At 46.6% G+C, this 21,695-nt stretch overlaps 1 long non-coding RNA gene across 2 annotated transcripts; it reads right to left on the bottom strand.

Annotated features, from left to right (window-relative positions):
- Window positions 1-468: 468 nt before the first annotated feature.
- On the bottom strand, window positions 469-10,557 carry LOC147999985 (uncharacterized). 2 transcript variants are annotated; one of them, XR_015641474.1, is made up of 5 exons: window positions 10,214-10,557; window positions 7,087-7,220; window positions 6,428-6,633; window positions 6,197-6,319; window positions 469-724 (listed from the first exon to the last, which is right to left on the bottom strand). It is a non-coding gene; the product is annotated as an uncharacterized LOC147999985 (long non-coding RNA). The 2 variants fall into 2 exon arrangements; XR_015641473.1 differs by lacking the exon at window positions 6,428-6,633.
- Window positions 10,558-21,695: the final 11,138 nt, after the last annotated feature.

Genomic DNA, 21,695 nt, shown 5'->3' with positions numbered 1-21,695 from the left:
GATAGGCAAGTGACCACAGGGTGGGCAGAGAGGCTTAGAAGAAAGACGGAGCCCAAAATGTTAGGAAGAGAATACGCAGAAAAGAGATAAAAAGAAGAAAAGGAAAAGTTGGAGTTTCCTGAAGAGTGGGGGAAAGCAGCTGTAATCTATAAGCAACTTTGTTTCAGGCAGGGATTCCAGAAGGATTATCTTACTGAAGGGATAATTACCCCCCTACCTTGCAGTGGAAATTCTGGGGTTTTGGTTTCTTTAAAAGACACCCAAATAGGAACTGGAGAGATGGCTCAGCAATTAAGAGCACTGACTGCTCTTCCAGAGGCCCCGAGTTCAATTCCCAGCAACTACATGGTGGCTCGCAACTACCTGTAATGGGATTCAATCCCCTCTTCTGGTGTGTCTGAAGACAGTGACAGTGTACTCACATACATTAAATAAATAAATCTTTTTTTAAAAAAACCCACAGAAATATTATAAGAACACATCTTTCTTTTAATCCCAGGGGTGGGATGTGGGGCTGCTTTGGACTGTCTGCAGCAGCTGACTATGATGTGCTTCATGCTCCAACAGAGGCATGGTTTTGTCAGCCGTAGATAATTTCTGCAATTGCACAACCTTTGGAATGCTGGGAACTTTTCAGAAGTGTATAATGCTAGAGCCCAGGTAGGTGGCTGGTGGGGGTGGCTGTGGGTTGTTCAGGGAGATTGGTTGCAGTTTGTCAGTTGTCCTGCTCAAAGAAGAGAAAAGAAATTAGATTCATATCCCCCACCCGCCCTTCTTTCTCTCCTGTCTAGGGATAAAGGGTGAGAGAAAGAAGAACCCACAAAGTAGCAAAGACCAACTACACTATCGCTTTAGGATGGATTAGTGCAAACTTGCATTCCTAAGGGATGGTCTGAGACATCCAAAAGTAGATTTTATCCCCTGGGCTAGGAGCTGGCATCGTTCCTTCAATGGGCCTTCAGTGTTACTGTAACAACAGGGAAAGAGTTAGTAAGAATAGCATCTGTCGGGCTGGGGATTTAGCTCAGTGGTAGAGTGCTTGCCTAGCAAGAGCAAGGCCCTGGGTTCGGTCCCCAGCTCCGAAAAATAGAAAAGTAAAAAGAAAAAAAAAGAATAGCATCTGTCTTAGGGGTTTTATTGCTGTGAAGAGACACCATGATCAAGGCAGCTCTTATAAAGAAAACCATTTAATTGGGGCTGGCTTTCAGTTTCTGAGGCTCAGTCCATCATCGCCATGGCGGAAAGCATGGCAGCCTGCAGGCAGACATGGTGCTGGAGGAGCTGAGTTCTACATTTGGATTCTCAGGAAGCGAAAGGGGACTGTGTGTCACACCAGGTGTAGCTTGAGCATAGGAGACCTCAAAACCTACCCCCGCAGTGACACACTTCCTCCAACAAGGCCACACCTCCTAATAGTGCCAGTCCCTGTGTCTAGGCAGGGATTTGAACAATGAATCTATGGGTGCCATATCTATTCAAACCCCATCTCAAAGGGACACAAACACAGGACACAAATAGTATCTGCTAGGGACAAGGCACCAGAGCATCTGGCTCAGTTAGCAGGGGAGCCCCCTGCAGTCCAGCCTGGGCTCTCTTCACATGCAGATGTCATGGGAGGGGAATAATCCTTCAAGAAGGTGTTGGAGGCAGGATGTGGCCTCTGGTCCACATCCCTTAAGGCTCTCCCTCTGTTTCAGGCTCCTCAATCACCTCTGACTACATATCTTTCCATCTCTAACTTCTCAGTTGGGCTGATAAATGGCACCAGTTTGGGGAATCTGTTTTGGAAAATCAGTAAAACTCCCTTCTCTTGATAACGTTGGCATAGATAAGATCAGGCAAAGATTGATTCACACCCACAGGGAGGTTGTAGTCCAGCAACCTGCCCTCCTTATGTGTGATCCCTAATCACTCTCAGCATCCTTCCTTATGGATGAACTGAAATCTGCTCTCCTTACACATGCTTCCCCACAACAGGCATAACTAATCAAGCTCAGCATTCTTCCCTACTGATTTCTTAACAAGCTCTCCAGGCAGCCAATTAAAAAGCACCTGCCACTTAGGAAGAAGCTAAAGCACCTAATGGTGCTGGGTGCTGTGAGGGTCAGACAATATTGAGAGAAGAGCAATTTCCCAGTCCAAGTGAGAGAAGACAAAAGCCCTAAGTAGCTGAGCACCGAAGTTCGAGGACCACTCCTACTTAGGATATCACAAAGGCTTCCATTTTGGTGGTGGAGCAGTTTGCAGTGAGTCAGGAACAAAGGACCAACTCAACCTAGCTTCGGTAAACACACACACACACACACACACACACACACACACACACACACACACACACAGTCAGGACACATTAAGCTCTGAGGTTGGTCCTCATTATCTAGACTTCTCCCTGATCTCTCCTTTCTCTAACCTGCTGCCCCACGCTGACTTCCTTCACGAGCAGAGCTTCCCTGGGCCAGAGCAAGCTGATCACCCACCTGCACCCCACAGCTTAGCAAGGAAAACACCTCATAGTGAGCTTCTAACTCAGAGGTTCTGAACGGGTGAGACATGACCTCTGCATGGGTTCACTTATCGTCTATCCTGCATACCAGATATTTACATTACAATTGGTAGCAGTAGCAAAATTACGAAGTTATGAAGTAGCAACAAAATAATTTTATGGTTTTTTTTGGTGGGGGCGTGGGGGGTGTCACCACAAGAGGAACGGTATTAAACGGTCACAGCATTGGGAAGGCGGATAACCACCGCTCTAACCACGTATCTGGGCCTGAGGTTACCCAGGCCTCATCTGAGGACTCCTGCAGCCCCCCTGGTGCTAGTAATGCACAGTGAGTGGGGCAAGGCTTCCCCTGAAAATCCAGAAGCAAAGGTAGAAGGGGAGGAGCTAAAGTGAGGACCTACAGTGCTCAGATAAAAGCGTCACCCTTGAACTCCGCCTCCTACTTCCTGCAGAAGAGCAAAGCAGCCATCGGGAGGGGCAGGCTCCGTGGCCTGCTGAGAGCTCTCTGCCTGCTCTCTCCTCACTTCCTTCATGAAAGCTGAAGTTCTGTCTGTGCAGCAGTCTTGGGAGATGGGACCCTCATCCTGAGAGACCAGCATGTTAGGATTTAAATCTCGGCCGTGCCCCGACAGAAGACACCGAAACGCCATGGTTCCACGTGGAAGGTTTAATGAGAGAAGAGTAGAAAAAGAGAGGAAAGGTGGCCGGCCACGGGCACGTGGGGGGCGGGGGGGAAATGGAGTCAAGAACAGAGAAGAACAAAAAGCAAGAGGGGTAAGAGAGGGTAAGAGAAAGAGAGGAAGGGGGGCAAGCAGCCCCTTTTATAGTGTCAGGCACAGCTGGCTGTTGCCAGGCATCTGTGGGGCGGAGCATACCTGGCTGCTGCTAGGTAGCTCTGGGGGTGGAGCTTAAACGGAATACCGACACAGCACATCTCTGGGGAGAGTGGGTGACTTTTCTCCAGGGCGGTTCCAGCGAAGTGATCCCAGGTCCTCTTTCTGCTCACCACCCCACTCCCACCCGTCTCAATGATGTATGTGAGTGTGTGTGTCGCCATAGCATGTGTGTAGAGGTCAGAGGATAACCTCAGGTTTGAGACAGGGTCTCCTATTTACTCTTGTGTCGGACAGGCTAGCTACTAGGGAGCTTCCAGGGATTCTCCTGTCTTTATCTCCCATCTTGAGGAAGGGTACTGACTCTGGCTTTACCTGGCTTCTGGCAATCTGAACATAAGTTCTCAGACAGCTCTCTCTCCAGCGCCCTCTAGGAGGCGCTCTTTCTCTCTCTCTCTCTCTCTCTCTCTCTCTCTCTCTCTCTCTCTCTCTCTCCCTCCCTCCCTCCCTCCCTCCCTTCCTTCTCCCCCTCCCTCTCCCACTCCTCACCCCCCCTCGTGTGTGTGTTTGGGGGGGGGGGAGGACGACTCAGACATCTATCCTAGTCCCTCATGCCACTTGTCCTTCCACCACGGCCTTGCCTGGGCTCTGAGCCACAAGCAGAGATCTTCTTACTTATCCTCTTTCTCTTCTTGACTGTGGAAACGATGCATTAAATCTGCGCCTTGACATCTCCAAAAATAAAGGACTGTAACTGGGACTGTAGGCCAGATAAACCCTTTCCTTCCCTACATGGCTTTTCAACAGGGTGTTTTAGCAACAGAAATGAAAATGGAGCACCTGGATATACCCGAGTGTCTTGCAGACGTGTAAAAACATCTATCAGAACAACAGAACATCAGCTAAGAATCTTAAATAAAGACATTCTCCATAAATGGCAAAAGATGCTTTCAGGAGTCATAAGATTGTTGGGTAAAAAAAATCCCATTAGCAAGCAAGGGTTATATCCGTATGAGTTGTGGCTGGAGAGACTCCCAAAGCCTCGTAAAAAATAAAGGATATTGCCTCTGGTGTTAATTAGAAGTAGGCAGTAAGACCCTGTGGTTTTTCTGAATGAAAATGGCCCCCAGAGACTCATAGGCAGTGGTATAATTGGAAATATGGCCTTGTTGGAGGAAGTGCGTCACTGGGAGGTGGGATCAGTGAAGGCCCAGTGGCTCACTGTGTCTTCCTGCTGCCTGTAGACCCAGATGTAGAATTCTCAGCTACCGCTCCAGCACCATTTCTGTCTGCATCCTACCATGACAATGATAGACTAAACTTTTGAACTGTAAGAAAGCCCCAGTTAAATGTTCTCCTTTATAAGAGTTTCCATGGTCATACTTCCTATCAGGCACAGAGAACACTGTAGAAGGATATACTGGAGCCTGAGTGTTAACAATGCTCTCCAAATTTCTATCCTGAGGGGAGGCTCATGAAGACAGGAAGTAAACAACTTACATAATTCACAAAGCCCCACCTTCTCCAAAGTTATATAAGCAATAAGGACTGCAAGAGAGATAGAGAGATAGAGAGACAGACAGACAGACAGAGACAGATAGACAGAGACAGAGACAGAGAGATCTGTGGAGCAGTCCCCAGGTCTGCAGAGAGCTTCAGGGTTGTAACTCTTGTAAACTGTCACCCAGGCTGTCACCCACTTCTGGTGTGTATGAAGGCAGCTCCAGTGTACTCACATAAATAAAATAAATAAATCTTTAAAAAAAAAAAAAAGCCCACAGCCTCGGCGACACACCTGCTCCAACAAGGCCACACCTATCCTGACAGGGACACACCTTCTAATAGTGCCACTCTCCCGGCTGAGCTTAGCAAATCCATTAACTGCACATTTGTTATCCCTAGTCCTGCAACTCCTCCCCTATACTTCTGTGAGTGACAACAACAAGAACAAAACCAAATTGGTTTGCCAAGTTAGATGGCAGTACAGGGCAAGCATTTCTTAGTCTGCCATTGGTGCCACATCTGGGGTGAACAGATGTTTCTTCCTATCTCCCAAGAGAACTCACAGGACACACTGAACCCGGAGCTCACCAATTCAACTGGCTCGCCAGTGAGGCTCCAGAGTTCTTCTTGTGAGAACTCTGAACTTTTGAAATCTTAATATATAGAGCAGACAGAGGATAGACGCTGAAGAGATAGACTCTGGAATTATGAGTCAGATACGCTGGGTGTCAGAGGCCAGAAGAAACAAACAATCCATACATATCTGAGGACAGTCAAATCAGCAGCTGGGTTCAGGGAGGAGGAGTCTCTTGGAAGGGAGCTCATATATGCCACTCCTGGGTTTTTGAGCATCAGATGCTCCTAGGCATGGTTAAGGAGAAGGTTTTATTATAGATATGAGGAAGAATTCAGCCAGAAACATCTGGAAGGGTTCAGACTGAACTGAGCTATGAGGGAGGTGAAGGGCGAGAGAAGAAAAGGGAAGAGAGAGATGAGGAGCTAAGATTCAAGAGGACAAGAGTGAGTCAGCCAGGAGCCCCGGGAAGGAGAAGAACCAAGAGTGTGGGCGGCCAAATTGGCTGCTTTGTAAAGAAAGAGGCTGGGGGAAACGGACAGGAAGCCCCACCCCTGGGCTGCAGGGGGTTAGAATAGGGGGCGAGGCAAGAAGTGTGGGAGGAGCCATAGATTCTGGTCTAGACTAGTTTCTTAGGGACCTAACATTGCAGCCTTTTTGTTGATGATGAGGAACGTCATTGGTCAGGGTCAGGAAGACTGGAATGCTGATCCAAGCTAGGAAGAGGGAGGGGTGCAGGCTGGAGGACAGCTGTGCGGGTCACTGCCCAGGTTCTGTTGGTACCTGGGGCTAGGGAAGTACGAACCACCTCGGAGCAGTCTAGGATGCAGGTTGTGACTGAGCGCTTGAAGCTGGAGTACTGCAGGCAGTTTTGGAACAGTTTGCAGGCTGCAGCTGATTGGAAACCTGCTGGGACAGATATAGACGAGGGACAGAAGGTAAAGGTAGGAGTTTAGGGGGCATTTTTATCTTGGGTGTACATATGAAACTTAGACCAGGGTAATGGGGAGTCACCTTCTGGGGTAGGCAGGGGTGGGGGGAGCTTAGGCTCTTGATTGACAGGAGTACTTATCTGGAGTCTATTTGAGCTGTGAGAGGTGGATCCAAGTCCCAGGATTCCCTCAAGCTCACATGCACGTTTTGGTTTACAAGAGTCATCTATGCTGACATCCACGTGGTAGAAAAGGCAATAGACTCAGGCTTCTGAGTCAGAGCGAAAGCTTGGGAACCAAGAAATGATTATGAGTTAAAAGCATGAACACGGTTCCTTTATATCCTGAGCTTTGGATATGTAGATTGGACAGACGTGTTAGCATCATGATGAGAAGCACTTTTATGTCTCTGCTTAGAAGACGACCAAAGGACATTTAGAATTTTGGGCTTGCGACTATGATAATGGTAGATTCATAGCTTATCCGAACGCCACTGATTAATGTTAAAACTCTGACCCTTGGCAGTCTTCACAATAGCAGACCAGGAAGGGAAGAAATCGGAAACATTTCTCATTTTGCATTTCTTTTTCCGTCTAACTATGAGCCTTCAATTACCTTCTTTTTTTTTTTTTTTTTTTTTTTTTTGTTCTTTTTTTCGGAGCTGGGGACCGAACCCAGGGTCTTGCGCTTCCTAGGTAAGCGCTCTACCACTGAGCTAAATCCCCAGCCCCCTTCAATTACCTTCTTAGACCTTTACGAGTTGCATTTACTTTCTCAGACCCTCATGACTTGCATAAGCTTCAAACACTTTCTTTCCGTCCAATCCTTTATCATGAGGTATAAGATCACCGAGAGCAGCCATCACAAAGCAAGTCCTTTAAATAAGAGAATAGTACAAACATGATATTGAAACCTATTTGATGAACGTATCTCTTTCAGAGTGAAGCTTGCCAGCAGGGTAAACTGTGAGTCTTCCTTTTTCAGCAGGAGACCTAGCAGCTCTAGAAAAGTGAGGGCTGATTTTTATATATGAAATGAACCAACCAGGCAGTCCCATTGTTGCAGGGGGAGCTAGGAGCTAGCTGCTGCCAGACTGAGAAAGCTAAAGTTGTCCACACCATCAAACACGGGAGAAGGATACATTGTAGCAGAAAGTTTCATCCAAATGGTCTTTGTATCAGTTAGAATGACAGAGACTTACTGCTTCCAGGACGGATCCCCTCGGATCCCCTAGGCTCCTGTGGTCTCCTCTGAAGGCAGAGGTCATACAGGCCAGTGTCACATGTTCAGCTGCTGCAAAGAACAGCAAGCACCTTCATGTGCCGCCAGACACAGGTCTGAGAGGTTTTCCTGATAACAGACTCACTTTGAAGAGGCAGAGTAAAGTTGTCGCTTAACCATGTCCACACTGTGGACGGGGCCTTGGCAGTAGGGTGAGGCATGGCGCAGTTTTTCCCAGTGGCTAGCACTACAGTTCAGATAGAGTCATCTGTGCCCCACTGTCTTCTTTGGAGGCCTTAGTGTTGCTTCTAGGAGCTGGCATTTCTGTCTATCATAGGAAGTGTTTCCACAAACACTTTAAACACCATATTTAGTAGATCTCTGAAGAGTTTGAGGACCATTTTCTACCAAGTCTACCTGATTGAAACAAACTTTACTCGGTTTTAGTTACTTGCTTTAGGCTTAACCTAGAAGACATGCGCAAGAAGCTAAATAAAGCTCATCCCTGTAAACGAATTACATTCGTATTTAGCATGGCAGTGAGCATAGTTCTGATCACATTAAAGATTTTGATCAAGGGGTTGGGGATTTAGCTCAGTGGTAGAGCGCTTGCCTAGCAAGCGCAAGGCCCTGGGTTCGGTCCTCAGCTCCGGAAAAAAAAAAAAGATTTTGATCATTTGATTATTAATTTGCATGTCTTAGTAATCCTTACTAGTTTACAAGTTGGTAGTTTTTATAAGGTTGGGATTTTACAGCTTCGTCTGGTTAACTTTGAGCCTTAAAGATTTGAACTGAAGATTTAACTGAAAATCTTTTAGTATCAAAATAAAGCTTTAAGCCATAAAGGCAATCCATAGCAGGACTGAGAACTTTCCTGATCTTTTTTTTATGATGCACCATTACAGAATATCAGTTTCTTGTATGACTCAGTTTGCCCTGATAGCTAAAGTGTAACACAACTCACAAAGACAAAGAGGCTAGACACACATCTTCAGGTCAGTCGATGTTAACCTGAGCGGACCTCAGAAACTCCTAAACCTTATTTATCAAATATGTATCATTTATCAAGCATACCTTGTTACTTACCTAAAAGTTTCTAGAAGCCTGGTGCTGTATAGTTCATAAAGACATAAGCAGTGAGGCATCATCTGTAAGTCACGTTCTGTCAACCTAAGGACACTTTTAACAACCTTAGGAATGTGTTGTCATACGTCATACAAAAACCCATTCTAAATCAAAACTTTTGAGACCTGCTGTTGTCTCCTTAGTCTAAAAAGGAAATGTAACTTAAAGCAGAGGGTTCAGTGGGACTAAGAAGTTTTAGGAGTGTCCCTTTGGTGATTTATATCACGTGGTCATCTTAATCAAGATGGTGGTGATGTCACATTGCGTATACTCTCTCTTAATCTTAGTAAAGATGGCTGCCAGTCACATGGTTGCTTCCATTACGGTGAATCATCAGCCAAGATGGAATTATATGTTGCTATTTAAAAACATCTATTTTCCTAGTAGATTCCTTTTTTTTTTTTTTTTTGAAAGTGAGAGAGCCAAGAAATCATAGAGATAAAAGATTTTTACGAGTGGAAAGTAGAAAAACCTTAGAGATAAGAGACTTTGGGGAGTGTGAAGCAGAGAAAGTTTAGATATAAGAGATTTGGGGACCGTGTGTTTGGACAGGGCAGAGGTCGTTTCCCTAGGAGAGAGTCTGAAAGCTGAGTGGGCCATTGAGCTGTACTGTGGCCAAGCTGTTTGTAGGAAGACAGCTAGGCCTTAGTAAAATCTCTGAGTCCAAGTGGAAAACTGAGTCTGAGGGAAAAAGGAGACAGGGTTAGGAATTCCAATGGAGGGTGGGTTCCTAGAAGCTCCAAGAAGCTGAGAGACAGAGAACAGGTCACAGACAGGAGTTTTTCCAGAGGGAGGATCCCAGTATCTTAAAGGCCAGGAGGGCAGACAGACAGAAGCTGTAAGTCTGCAGCTGTAGGGACTGTCAAGGAAGTTCCAGGAAGGATCCAAGAGCAAAGGGAGCAGAGGTAATTGCTGTGGTGACAAAAAAATTTAATCAGGGCTTGAGGGAGGGGGTGGGGAGTAGAGGTGTGTGGGGGAGGGTGGGGAGGTGGCATCCTTACTGACTCAGTCCTGACTGAGAGACTTGTCAGAGGAAAATGTCCCAAATCACAGAGGAGAGGCATCTCTTTCCATGTGACGAGGGCCCAGGCTGGCTAGAGGAGCTTTGGCATATTGGAGTGGCTTTTGTACATAGTAGAAAGAGCAGGCAGCTCTGTGGTGACACTCACCTAATGGAGGAGAGGTGCCTGCTGGGAGCAGGTAGAGGAGAACAGCTGAAGAGGTGGATGGAGAGAGGCTTTGGGAAAGCAGAGGGTTCCAATATAGGCAGAGGAGCAAGTTCCCAAAATGGAAGGCATAGTAGGTTTCAGGAACCAGAAAGATGCAAAGGTGCCCAAAGAATGGGTGTCCCATGAGGGCACTGCAGGCTCCTGGAACCAGCGAGGACACTTACCAAGTAGGTGAGGAGGAACGGATGGGTCAGGCAAGCAGAGGGAAGAAGGTACAGAGAGGCAGACTCTAGCATTAAGAGTCAAATAGAATGGGCGGCAGAAGCCAGCAGAAACAAATGATGCGTACATACCTTAGGAGAGTCCGACCAGAAGCCTGGCTTACAGAGGCTGTGAGTCCCTTCGAAGGGAGCTTACATATGCTGCTCCATGGTTTCGAGAATCAGGTGAACGAAAAGAGGACATGACTGTCCCAGTTATGGTTGAGGGAGATGGGTTTTATTATAGACTTGAGAGAGAATTCAGCCAGAGGCACCTGGAAGAGTCCAGACTAAACCAGGCTGTGAGAGGAGAGAAAGGGGGAGAGATCAAGAGAGGAAGAGAAGAGAGAAAGAAGAGGAAAAAGGGCAGACCAAAAGAGGAGACAAGGACAGAGTACTTGGCCAAAGTGTTTGGATTGTATAAGAGAAGCTGGGCCAAGGAGCGGGAAGTCCCGCCCCTGGGAGGGACGGGAAGTCCCGCCCCTGGGAGGGACGGGAAGTCCCGCCCCTGGGCTGGAGAGGTTTAGGGTAGTGGGTGGGATAAGAAACGCTGGGCGGAGCCACAGGTACTAAGGGAGATTTGTCTAGGGTTTCCTTGGGACCTGACACTCCTGTCTCTTTTCCAGTGCTGGGATTTCAGGAATGTCTTACCATGTGTACTAGGGGATCCAACTCAGATCCCTATGCTTGCCTGGCAAGCATTTTGAGTGATCCATCGCTCCAGGTCTCTGTGGTGGTAAATTGTGATGGCCACCTTGGCTGATCAAGGAGCAGCTAGCAAGTGCTTCTGGGTGTCCGTGAGGATGTTTCCAGAGAGGCGTACTGGAGGTGAGGAGCATGCCCAACCACAGTCAACGTAGGCAGCGCCATCCCTAATTCCTCAGACCTCATGGAATAAAGGGGAGAAGAAGCGCCAGAGGAGAAGCTCCCCGCCCCTCGTTCCCCACTTCCTGACCACCATGAGGCAAGCTGCTATGCTCTGCCCTTCCTGTCGCAGGGGGACTGATCCCGTAAGGCTGCAAAATGAAATAGATCTTCCTTAAGTTGTTTTTCTCAGGACCGTGTCACAACAGTGAAACCGCCTATCGCTACTCAGACCTCCGAGTCTGTTGTCTCATGTAAACCTGGAGCTGAGTGGGAGACCCGAGTAGAATGTGTGCTGCGTCTGTGCTGAGGTTGTCTGGAACTCCTAAGTCAAACCTTCGCTGCCTGGGAAACATCTGCACTTCTGTTCCACTCTGAGCTTCGAGAGGTCCAACACGATGGATTCTTTTGTTAACAGATTTTTCTCAAGTGCCTGCAGCAGTGCCTGCCACAGAGTTGCGGCAGCAGCAACATCGACGATGATGATGGTGGTGGTGATGGTGATGATGGTGATGATGGTGATGATGGTGGTGGTGATGATGGTGATGGTGGTGGTGGTGGTGGTGGTGGTGGTGATGATGATGATGATGATGATGATGATGATGATAACATGATAGACACTCACCATGATTATATTTGACTTGCTCCATGTCAGGCACCTGACGGCCATCTCATTTCAAGTCTTAACAAACCTGAAGGTAAAGGCACCATCAGAAGCAGGTCATGGTGGGAAACCTTCCTCAGATTGCCCAGTCCCCTGAATGCCCAGCTGGTGACATTGAAGCTCGCCCTAGTCAATAGATACGAGCCTCAAACCAGCAGCAAGGCCAGCTGGGGACTTGTCAAAGAAAATAATTCTGGGCATTGCCTCTTCCTCTCTGAGCCAGCGGGTCTGGGACACAACCAAGATTCGGCGTTTCCAGCATGTTCTTGGGTGGTGTTGCTGTGTGCAGCCTGGGGGCCTAGATTAGCTGCTGTTCTCAGAGGAGGAAGAGGTACTGTGGCTCATAGCTGCACAGCAGGGAAGGTGCAGTAGCGTTTAAGGTGGTGGAGCCGTTCCTATCTGTGGCAGCAAGGGGAGCAGGGGGCAGCTTGCTCCCATCTACCTTAAAGGTTACCAGGAAACAAACTCAGCTAGAACCAGGGCAGGTGGTATATCCCACAACATCCCACTCCCTCCTGTGAGACCCCATATCATAAGAGCCTTCCAAGTCCTCCTCACCAGCTGGAAAGCACATGTTCAAAGACATGAGCCTCGAGAGGGAGTCTCACATTCAGATCATAAACGGTATCTCACTCTGAGAACCCCTGGAGTGGGTCAGAGAGTCACAGGTCCAGAGCCTAATTACAATTTCTTTTGAGCTGCCTTCTGGTTCCTGAACTAGCCATCATCTGCCCACCTCTGTGTCAGACCTAACATCCCTATAGCTAAGAGAAAACAACTTTTTGGAATGCCTTAACAAAGTCCTAGTTTCCACCAACTGAAGGCCTAAGGGTCATCAGACAAGACCCTAGGTCTGTGGCCGGAGAATTCCCACTTTGCTGTACCCGCCTGCTTACTGTTCACATCAGTGCATTCGAAAAGCACCCCATTTTCACCCCACTTTATAGCTTTCACTGTTCTGTTACTATAAACCCCTTCCTTCAAGTGATGCCACACTGGAGCATGGGACCTAAATCTGTGTCCTAGGGCCACAGTCACTCATATTTAACTTCTCGATAAACTTTCTCTTCTTCCCTCTGTGGTGTGAGTTGCATTCACGCTTGGGCTCCTTCACTTCCAATCCTATTGCAGACCGTTCTATCGTTCTATCTCCTATAAATTCTGCAAGCAGCTGCCTCCTGCTCGCCCGTCCTCCCTTTACCCTCAGTTCTCCAAATTAACATCTGAAAGTGCAGACGAAAACCATTCCTACCAGTTAACATTAAAGAACCAGACAGGAATTCATTTACCAGCGAGCTCGAAATGAACGCTGGAATTAGTTAACATTTGGTTAGGTCTGACTGAGATAAAGGCCTTGCATAATCGGCTTTTGTTTTCTGTCCCGAATTCCACAGTTGACGCATACATTTTAGCTAAATACTTTTTCAAAGGAAGAGAGAGGGGAAAGGGCAACAGGGCCTGTGATATAGTCCAAAATTATTATCCTCCCAAAACTCTTATCTACACATGTACATGCGTATTTTTTTAACATGAAAAAGTGTGTGTGTGTGTGTGTGTGTGTGTGTGTGTGTGTGTTGCCTGCTTATATGCTTGTGTACTACATGCATGAAACACCCAGAGGAGGCCAGCAGATTCCCTGGAATTGGAATTACAGGCAATTGTGTCCCACCAGGTGGGTGTTGGGAACTGAACTTGGTTCCTCTTACGCAGGGAAACATCTTCCCCAGGTTTAGTCGTCAGCACTCCCAGGGCAGCAAAAGCCATTGGTAACTCCAATCCCATAGGGTAGAAGCAGAAACAGGGAAAGGCCAGAGTAGCCTTGACCATGAAGTAGTTTCTAAGGCCTCTCAGCCCTCAGAACCTAAGGTGCTATTTTCTGACCCTCCCTAGTGTACAAGGAGTGTGGTGATTGAAGTGGAAATTTCTAGTTTCTTCGGAAAGTCAGTTACGTCAAATGATGTTCTGCTGGGGCACACAGGTGAAAGGGTGTTTTGCTATAGCAGACACACAAAAGGACTGTAACTTTAATTTTTTTAAACCTTATTTTTAATGATGGTTCTTAAATGCTTTAACCTCCCTTGTAACCTACCACCCACCAGAGGTAGAAAGGATACGGGGAGGTGGATCTGTTTAGAAAGGTTCTATGGAACAACTCCTGTCTGTGTTGTCTGGAAATCAGCAGTTCAGTTCACAGGTCAGCAGTCAGCGGCAGCTCGATCCACTCGCAAACACTTCATGGATCCATCAATAGTTCAGTTCCGTAGAGGTGGGTTAGCAACAGCGGTGACACGATTTAGCAGAGACAGCCAGGCCTCAGCCTCAGCTGAAGTCAGCAGGAGGGACCCAGAGGGACACCAGCAGAAGTTCTTGGCTGTGCCTCTCTCAGGGAAGAGAAGATCAGCCAAGACATGAGACCCACAAGCATTGCACAGCTAGTTGTACCAGCAAGCCAAGCTCTGTCTCTGTCATTCCACGGAGTCCGATTTATCCCCTCCAAACATCACGTGTACCCCACTGTGCCTTGCCTCAACATGTGCCTCAAATCAACCCCAGCAAAACACCATTCAACCACCTTACCAAAGAACCCTCAAGTTTCTACTTCAAAGGATACTTGATGAAGGAGACAGACAGTGGAACACAAGCACTGAGTTACGCCTCGCTATTCTTCACTAACAACATGCGTGTATTGGTTCGCCTTACATGGCATTGTTGAGCTCCACTTGTGGTAATGCCACCAATGGGAGACACTTGCCCAAGAACCGCCCACGAGGCAGCCTTGCTTCAGGCTGGTTGTCGAGCCTTGTGGTTTCTTCATCTCCCGGTTTGTGTGGTGTCTGCCTGCCTAGAGGACTGGTTTGCAGCTGCTGAGTTGGACTTGGTGTTTGCTCTGGGACTGAACTGCTGCCACAGAAGATTGAGCTCACCCCCAAGGAACTACTGCTGAACATGACCACTTCCCCAATAGCCTAATAACTTTTCTCTTCTACTACCTCTGTTGGGGAATGGGTGAGGGGAGAGGTTGAACATTTACTAAAAGTACATTACAAAAACTGTATGACTACAGGTGGGTACAGAGGAAGGTGTAGTTAAGTGTGCACTTAGGGGAGGGTTTCATAACTTATGATGAAGCGAAAGAAATATTACAAGATGACATGTATAACATGTCTTCTAACTTAAAAAGGGAAAGATATCCTGGGGAAAACAGATAGGCTAACTGCAGGTCCTCACCTCTCCCTCAGCTCCTCCAAATCCAACCCAGTCTCACCCCCAGCTCTATAACGGATCCCCTTTCTCTCTGCCCCCACCTCCGGTGGAAAACCTGGCAGCCAAGCCTGCCCAGAGACGAAAGTAGGCCAGTGAAGCAGGAAGCTAAGCTTTGGAGCCGCACTCCCCCTCCTCCCTCCGTATCCAACCCCCAGTTGCATCCACAGCTCTGAAGGAGATGACCTAGTGTAGCCTCTCCTCATTCTCAGCATACACTCCCAGGGATTAAGCAGATCCTGGTAGAAGATCCTGCTTTCTTCCTATCTGCGGACCCTCTCTCAGCACCACCCCCAACCCATTCCCATTCCTGAGTGTCATCCCCCAATACCTAGAAACGTATTTTATTGGGAACCTGAGGCGGACACACCTAGCAGGATCGAAGAAGATTGGAAGGCCAGGCAGTACACAGCTACCACACTCTCTTAAGAAGCAGGGAGGGCAATAGAAACCAAGGAATAAAGCATCCACCCAACAAAGATAAGACCAGATATTAGCACCTAGAATTACAATTTTCCCAAACCCAAATGTCTAAATGCTAGCATAAAAAGGCTATCAATAACATCCAGGACAATATGTCTCCCCTAGAGCCCAGAAATCCTACAACAGCAGTCCCTGAGAACTGCATCATAACTGAAGCACAAGATGAAGATATTTATGAATATAATAACAGCCCGTAAAGAAGAAATTAATAAGTCCCTTAAAGAAATTTGTACTCTACCAAATTGGAAAACCTAAGAGAAATAGTTTATTTAACACATACCACTTACCAAAGTTAAACCAAGACTAAATAAGCAATTTAAATAAATCTATAACTACTAGTGAATAGAAGCAGTCATTGAAAGTCTTCCAATCATAAAAAGCCTAGGGTTGGATGACTTTAGCATAGAATTCTACCTGACATTCAAAGAAGAGTTAATGCCAATACTCCTCAAACTATTCCCCAAAATAGAAATAGAAGGAACATTGCCCAAATCATTTAACACAGTTACCAGGATACTCAAACTACACACACACACACACACACACACACACACACGGAAACCAAAAAAGATACAGACAAGTTTCCCCTATAAACATAGATGCAAAAATAATGTAACAAAATGCTTGCAAACTGAATCTAAGAACACATCAAAAAGTTAATCCACTTGGGGCTGGGGATTTAGCTCAGTGGTAGAGCGCTTGCCTAGGAAGCGCAAGGCCCTGGGTTCGGTCCCCAGCTCCGAAAAAAAGAACCAAAAAAAAAAAAAAGTTAATCCACCACGATCAAGTAGGCTTCATCCCAGAGATGCAGGGATGTTTCAACCCATGAAAATCGATAAATGCAATTGACCATAAAAGCAAACTGAAAGACAAAATCCTCATGGTCATCTCATTGGACGTACAAAAGGCCTTTGACAAAATCCAACACTCCACCATAGTAAACGTGGTGGACTGATTAGGATACAAGAGATGTACCTTGACATAATGAAAGCAGTTTCTAGCATGCCCATAGCCAACATCCACTGAAATGAAGAAAAACTCACAGCAATTCCACTAAAATTAAGACCAAGACAAGGCTGTTCATGCTCTCCAGGTCGATTTAGTATAGTTAAAGGTCTTAGGTGGAGCACTAGGGCAGCTAGAGGAGACAAGGGGCACCCAGATTCAAAAGAAAGAAGCTGAAGTATCTTTATTTGCACGTGACATTATTGTATACATTGTAACATGTAAGTGACCCTAAAAGTTCTACTGGGAAACTTCTACAGCTGATAAACACTTTGTGCAAAGTTGCAGGATACAAAATTAACTCGTGAAAATTAGTAGCCTTCCTATATACAAACAACAAATGGACAGCGAAAGAAATCAGGAAAACAACACCTTTCTCAGTATCGTCCGTAAAGGGCTCTCAGCCCTTAGCGCAGCTGAGTCCATGATGGTAGCACCAATCAGGCCATAAAAGTCAGCACGTGGACAGCACCACCTACCAAAATGAAACAAAGACCCAATCCATCGGCATCCACAGTTCAGGGAGATCTCTAAATGTACTGACCTGCCTTTTGGCTTCTGTATTCTGCGTCTGGCTAAAATTTCTTGTTAACTGAAGTGTGTTACCCTGGGATATAATCTTTGCATTGAAAGGCTCTACCCTGAGATCATAGAGGCTACACTGGCATACCAAAAACACAGTGTAGTCATCAGCGGCTCATAGAAGCTTTCTATTGGCTTAAGCCCGTGTTCAAGTTGTCTTCTCTGGTGGATATTCCACAACACCTCGAATAAAGTCAGCTATCTTGGGGTAGCTCTAACCAAGCAAGTAAAAGTCTTGCAAGATAATAACCTTAAGGCATGGAAGAAGGTATCAAAAAGGAAAGCTCTCTCATGCTCATGGATCGGTAGGATCTATTTAGTAAAAATGTAAAAATGGCCGTCCAACCAAAAGCGGTCTACAGATTCAATGCAACCCTATCAAAATTCCAACTCAGTGGAAGAGCAGCTCTCTGCCTCACATGGGATCAAAACACTCAGGTATCATTTAGGATGGTGAAACAATCGTGAATAATAAGAGAAATGTGGAGGCCTCACCGCCTCCAATTCCAAAGAGCACCACAGAGCTATGGTCATAGAGACAGCGGGTTATTGCTGCAAAAACAAACATGCTGACCAATAGAATTTAACTGGCAACCCAGATATAAATTCACACACCTATGGACATTGGAATATATACATATATATTATGTATATTATATATAATATCTCTCTCTCTCTCTCTCTCTCTCTCTCTCTCTCTCTCTCTCTCTCTCTCTCTCTCTCCATGCCAGAAAGACAGCATCTTCAGCAAATGCTGCTGGTCAAACTGGATGTAAAAGAATCCTCTTGGTGTAGAAGAATCCAACTAGATCCATATTTAATCACCCTGTGCAAAACTCGACTCCAAATGGATCAAAGACCTCGACATAATAAAAACCAGATGCACTGGACCCGATAGAAGAGGAAGTGGGAAAATCGCCTTATGTTTTTTTGGAACAGGAAAAGATTTTTCTCAGCAGAACACCACTGGCACAGGCACTGAGATCAATGATTAATAAACAGGGACCTCATGAAACTGAAAGGTTTCTGTAGGCAAAGGACACTGTCATTTGGACAAAGCAACAACCCACAGCCCGGGAAACAGCTTTTACCCACTACATGTCCAATAGAGTGCACACCCAGTAGAGGACTAGTATCCAAAATACATAAAGAACTCAAAAAAAAATCAATGTCATGAAAACAAATAGCCCAGCTAAAAAGGGGGTTAACGATCTAAGCAGAGAATTTCCGAAAAAGAAAGGAGAGAGAGAGAGAGAGAGAGAGAGAGAGAGAGAGAGAGAGAGAGATTGAGAGAGAGATTGGACAATTTAAGTCTGGAACCCCAAATCTTCTTCTTATCCTTGACAAGCAGTTCTGTCTTAGCCAGACACCAGGCATCACCTCGAATGTAGGGATTCTGTCCTGTCCAGAGACAGGAAATGCTTAGTGTAATTGGACTGTCCTCTGATTTCTTGTTATCCTTCCTTGTCTATACAACCACCTAAGAACCGAAGCTGCCAGACAGCTACACTGTGCTGTCAGGTTCTTCACAGGCCTGGGGCCTCACCGGAAACCCCACCCCACTGGGATGCAGAAGAGTGCTGATGCCTCATGGGTAAGACAACTGAACCAAGCAGCTCTCATTCTTCAGCCTCTCAGCGCCGCCTTAACTCTTAGACAGGAATGCAGGTGGCGACCATCCTTGGGACTCGCTTCTGCTAAGCATCACTGCTTGCACCCTTTCCTCTAAGCTTTCACCCATAAGAAGACGCCTTTCTAAAACTCACAGTATGTCTGGAAGCCATTGGTGCAGCTGGCTTTGGCAGCCATTGTTAAACCAGGACCCTGGTGCCCCTGTAGTGAGAGGCTACCCTCGCCTGAGGTGACAAAACCCCTGGAGCAAGCACTCTTGTAACTGCCACTCACTCCATTTCTAGTCGACAGTCTGTCTAAACAGCCCCAAGTCCAAAGGGAGGCAAAGCCCATAGGGCACCAATTAGGACAGAACTTATCAAGGGTGACAGTCAGGCCTGTAGTCTCAAGATTCAGTTCTCTTTTAAGCAACACCTGTCAATAAAAAGCCTGTGGCCAATGAGTGGGACTCAGGATAGAACAGATGCTGAGGAAAACATGAAAAAAGAAGCAGACCAGGGCGGAGGAGCGGTAACTACCCAAGTGGTAGACATAGAATAGTCTGAATGGCTTGAATAAGTTACGAGCTACCCAGGAAATGGGCCAAAGCTTGTGGCCTAGGCATTCATAAATAGTAAAGTCTGAGTTATCATTCTGGGAGCGGGGGCTGGAAAGAAAAATAATTGGATTTTTAGATTTTTTAAAAATTATTATTATCTTTACAGTTCTCCCTCCAGAAAATATGTGTGGAATGTGTAGGTTGATGTCAATCGCAAGATAAAACAAGGCCTGTCATTAGACGAGAAGGAAGGAAGGCAGGAACAGAGGTTTTAGAAGGGGAAGGAAAAGGAGAAAGGAGAGAGGCAACATGGAGGCAGACGTAAACGATCCTCGCCATGCATCTCGACATAGATACAGGTTATTATGAATATTTCTTAAGGGATGGACTTCTAAAGGTCAATTTGTCTCATCTAGGTGGGCGGTTTCTATCTTTATCAATTGGTTGTGAGTTTATTGTGTGGATGTATTGTGGATTGAGAATTTAACATGTAAATCTGATCGTTGGGTTACAGTTTGTTGAGTCCTGATTTCACCAGGTAGTTGGGAGTTTATACTTTAACTACCAGGGAGCAGTTGCTGGGAGTGTGGGCAGAGTCTGGCAGGGAGCCAGGATAGGCCAGCCTTTGCTGGACTTCACGAGTCCTGATTTTACTGGGTAGCTGGAACCAGAGAGTTCACAGCTAGTAGAGAGCCACCGGGAAAGATACTAACCAAAGATAAATCATGGTTAGTTCCATATGGCCCCACGGGTGCTGGAACTGACTCTAGGGACTGGCATGGCAAGGTGCTACTCTGGAATAGCTCGGGGACCACCTGGGTCTGAGAGTACTTGGGGGCAGTGTAGAAACGCTGAGATAAAAGTACCCCACAGTGCCATGTGGCCCAATGGTGTCAGCACTAGCAGGGGTTAAAAGGTTACAACATTTTATAATATTTACCACAACAGGAATGAAGCTGACGTTAGGTAAAGCGACAAGACAAGAAAAGTTCTGGGAACTAAAGGCTCCCAGGAGCTATGGAGAGCCACTGAACTTCCTTTTCTACCCAAGTTCAACTTGTCGTGAATAGTTAAATAAAAATATGTTTCCCTTTCATTAGAGTTAACCAAAATTGTCACCAGGGTTTTAAGATAAAAGCCTGACCCCTGGTAGACCTAAGAGGTTGTCCTGACCACCATCTTCTAAATACCAATTAAATAGCCCAGCAGCAGTGCAAGGCAGAGAAAGGAGAATTTTTTTCAATGTGACCACATTGAGGACACGGGCAAATGAAAGGTGGCCTCCCAATCCGTCTTCATCCATGAGATTTAGGTTTGAGAAGACAAGCCATTTGGGTAACTAAGCAGTCCTGGCCAAGGGGTGGTCCTGCCTGTCCTTGACCCATCATTGTCTGGGCTCCAGGACCTCTTGCAAGATGGCCTGGTAAGTGGCAAAAGCGGTAAGACTTCTCTTCCCGGAAGTCACCAATTCTCAGTCTTTCCCTTCATTCAGCATGGGATTCCTAGGCAAATTCCAATTCTCTGTATCTGTGGTCAGTAGCAAAGGGAGGGTCACGAGTGTCTCTAGAACGTCTTCATGCTTGCTAGGACAGTTATGACAGCGTAACACAGTCCAAAGTTCAGGCTGTGCTACTCAGGTGTTAGAACCTTGCTGTACCACTGTGGGGAGGTGGCGGGACTTTGAAAAGGTGTTGCTTCATACAAGGTAGTCCTGGGTGCTCTCCGAAGTCATTGGGTGTGGTCCTTGGAAGGAATTGGCAGTTCTTAGGAGACTGGAGTTCTTTTACAGAATGAGTTGTTACCAGTTCTTCACGGTGAGATGTTGTAAACAGGCGGACCCCGTTCCTCCATGTTCCTTGGCTTCCTATGTGAGAGAGCTCTCTCTCTCAGAATTGCTCCTGCCACTGTGGTGCCGTCCACTGTGTGTGCGGCTGCCCAGAGAGCCCTCACTACAGCCTACTCGGTAGCATTTGGATCATCGGTCTCGGTCATTGTGAGCCTCCTCTGTTGGTAAGTGGCCGAGCCTCACGTAGTTCAGAGTAATAATGCAAAATGGATAAACGCCATTCAGGAGGATGCATTTCTTTCCATTTAAGCGCTCAGCCACAGTGTTAGAGAAGTGGGTAAGCTGAGCTGACCGTTTCTATCCAGGTGTAAATGTTTGGATTAAAGAGGAACAAAGTAGACAGGTGCTATGTGTGAGACATAAGAGCTGGATACAACCAGGCACAATGGCTCATACCTGTAATCCTTATACTTAAGAAGGAAAGACAGGAGGAGGAAGAAATCATGATCATCCTTAGCTACACATCAAGTGCCAGGCCACTCTGAACTACGTAAGACCCTGTTGAACACACACACACAGACACACACACACACAGTGGGGACAGGGGGAGGGAGGGAGACAGAGGTAGGAGGGCAGGAGAGAGAAAGAAAGAGAAAGCAAGGGAGACAGAGACAGAGACAGAGACAGAGAGACAGAGAGAACCAACCAGGCCTGGTAGTTCACACCTGCAATCCCAGCACTTGGGTAGGAGAAGGAGGAA

Source organism: Rattus norvegicus, chromosome 17, assembly GCF_021556685.1.
Source record: "Rattus norvegicus strain SHRSP/BbbUtx chromosome 17, alternate assembly SHRSP_T2T, whole genome shotgun sequence".
Classification (NCBI taxonomy): Eukaryota; Metazoa; Chordata; class Mammalia; order Rodentia; family Muridae; genus Rattus; species Rattus norvegicus.
The sequence above is the reverse complement of the archived record's forward strand: the minus strand, read 5'-3'. Positions and strand labels throughout refer to the sequence as shown.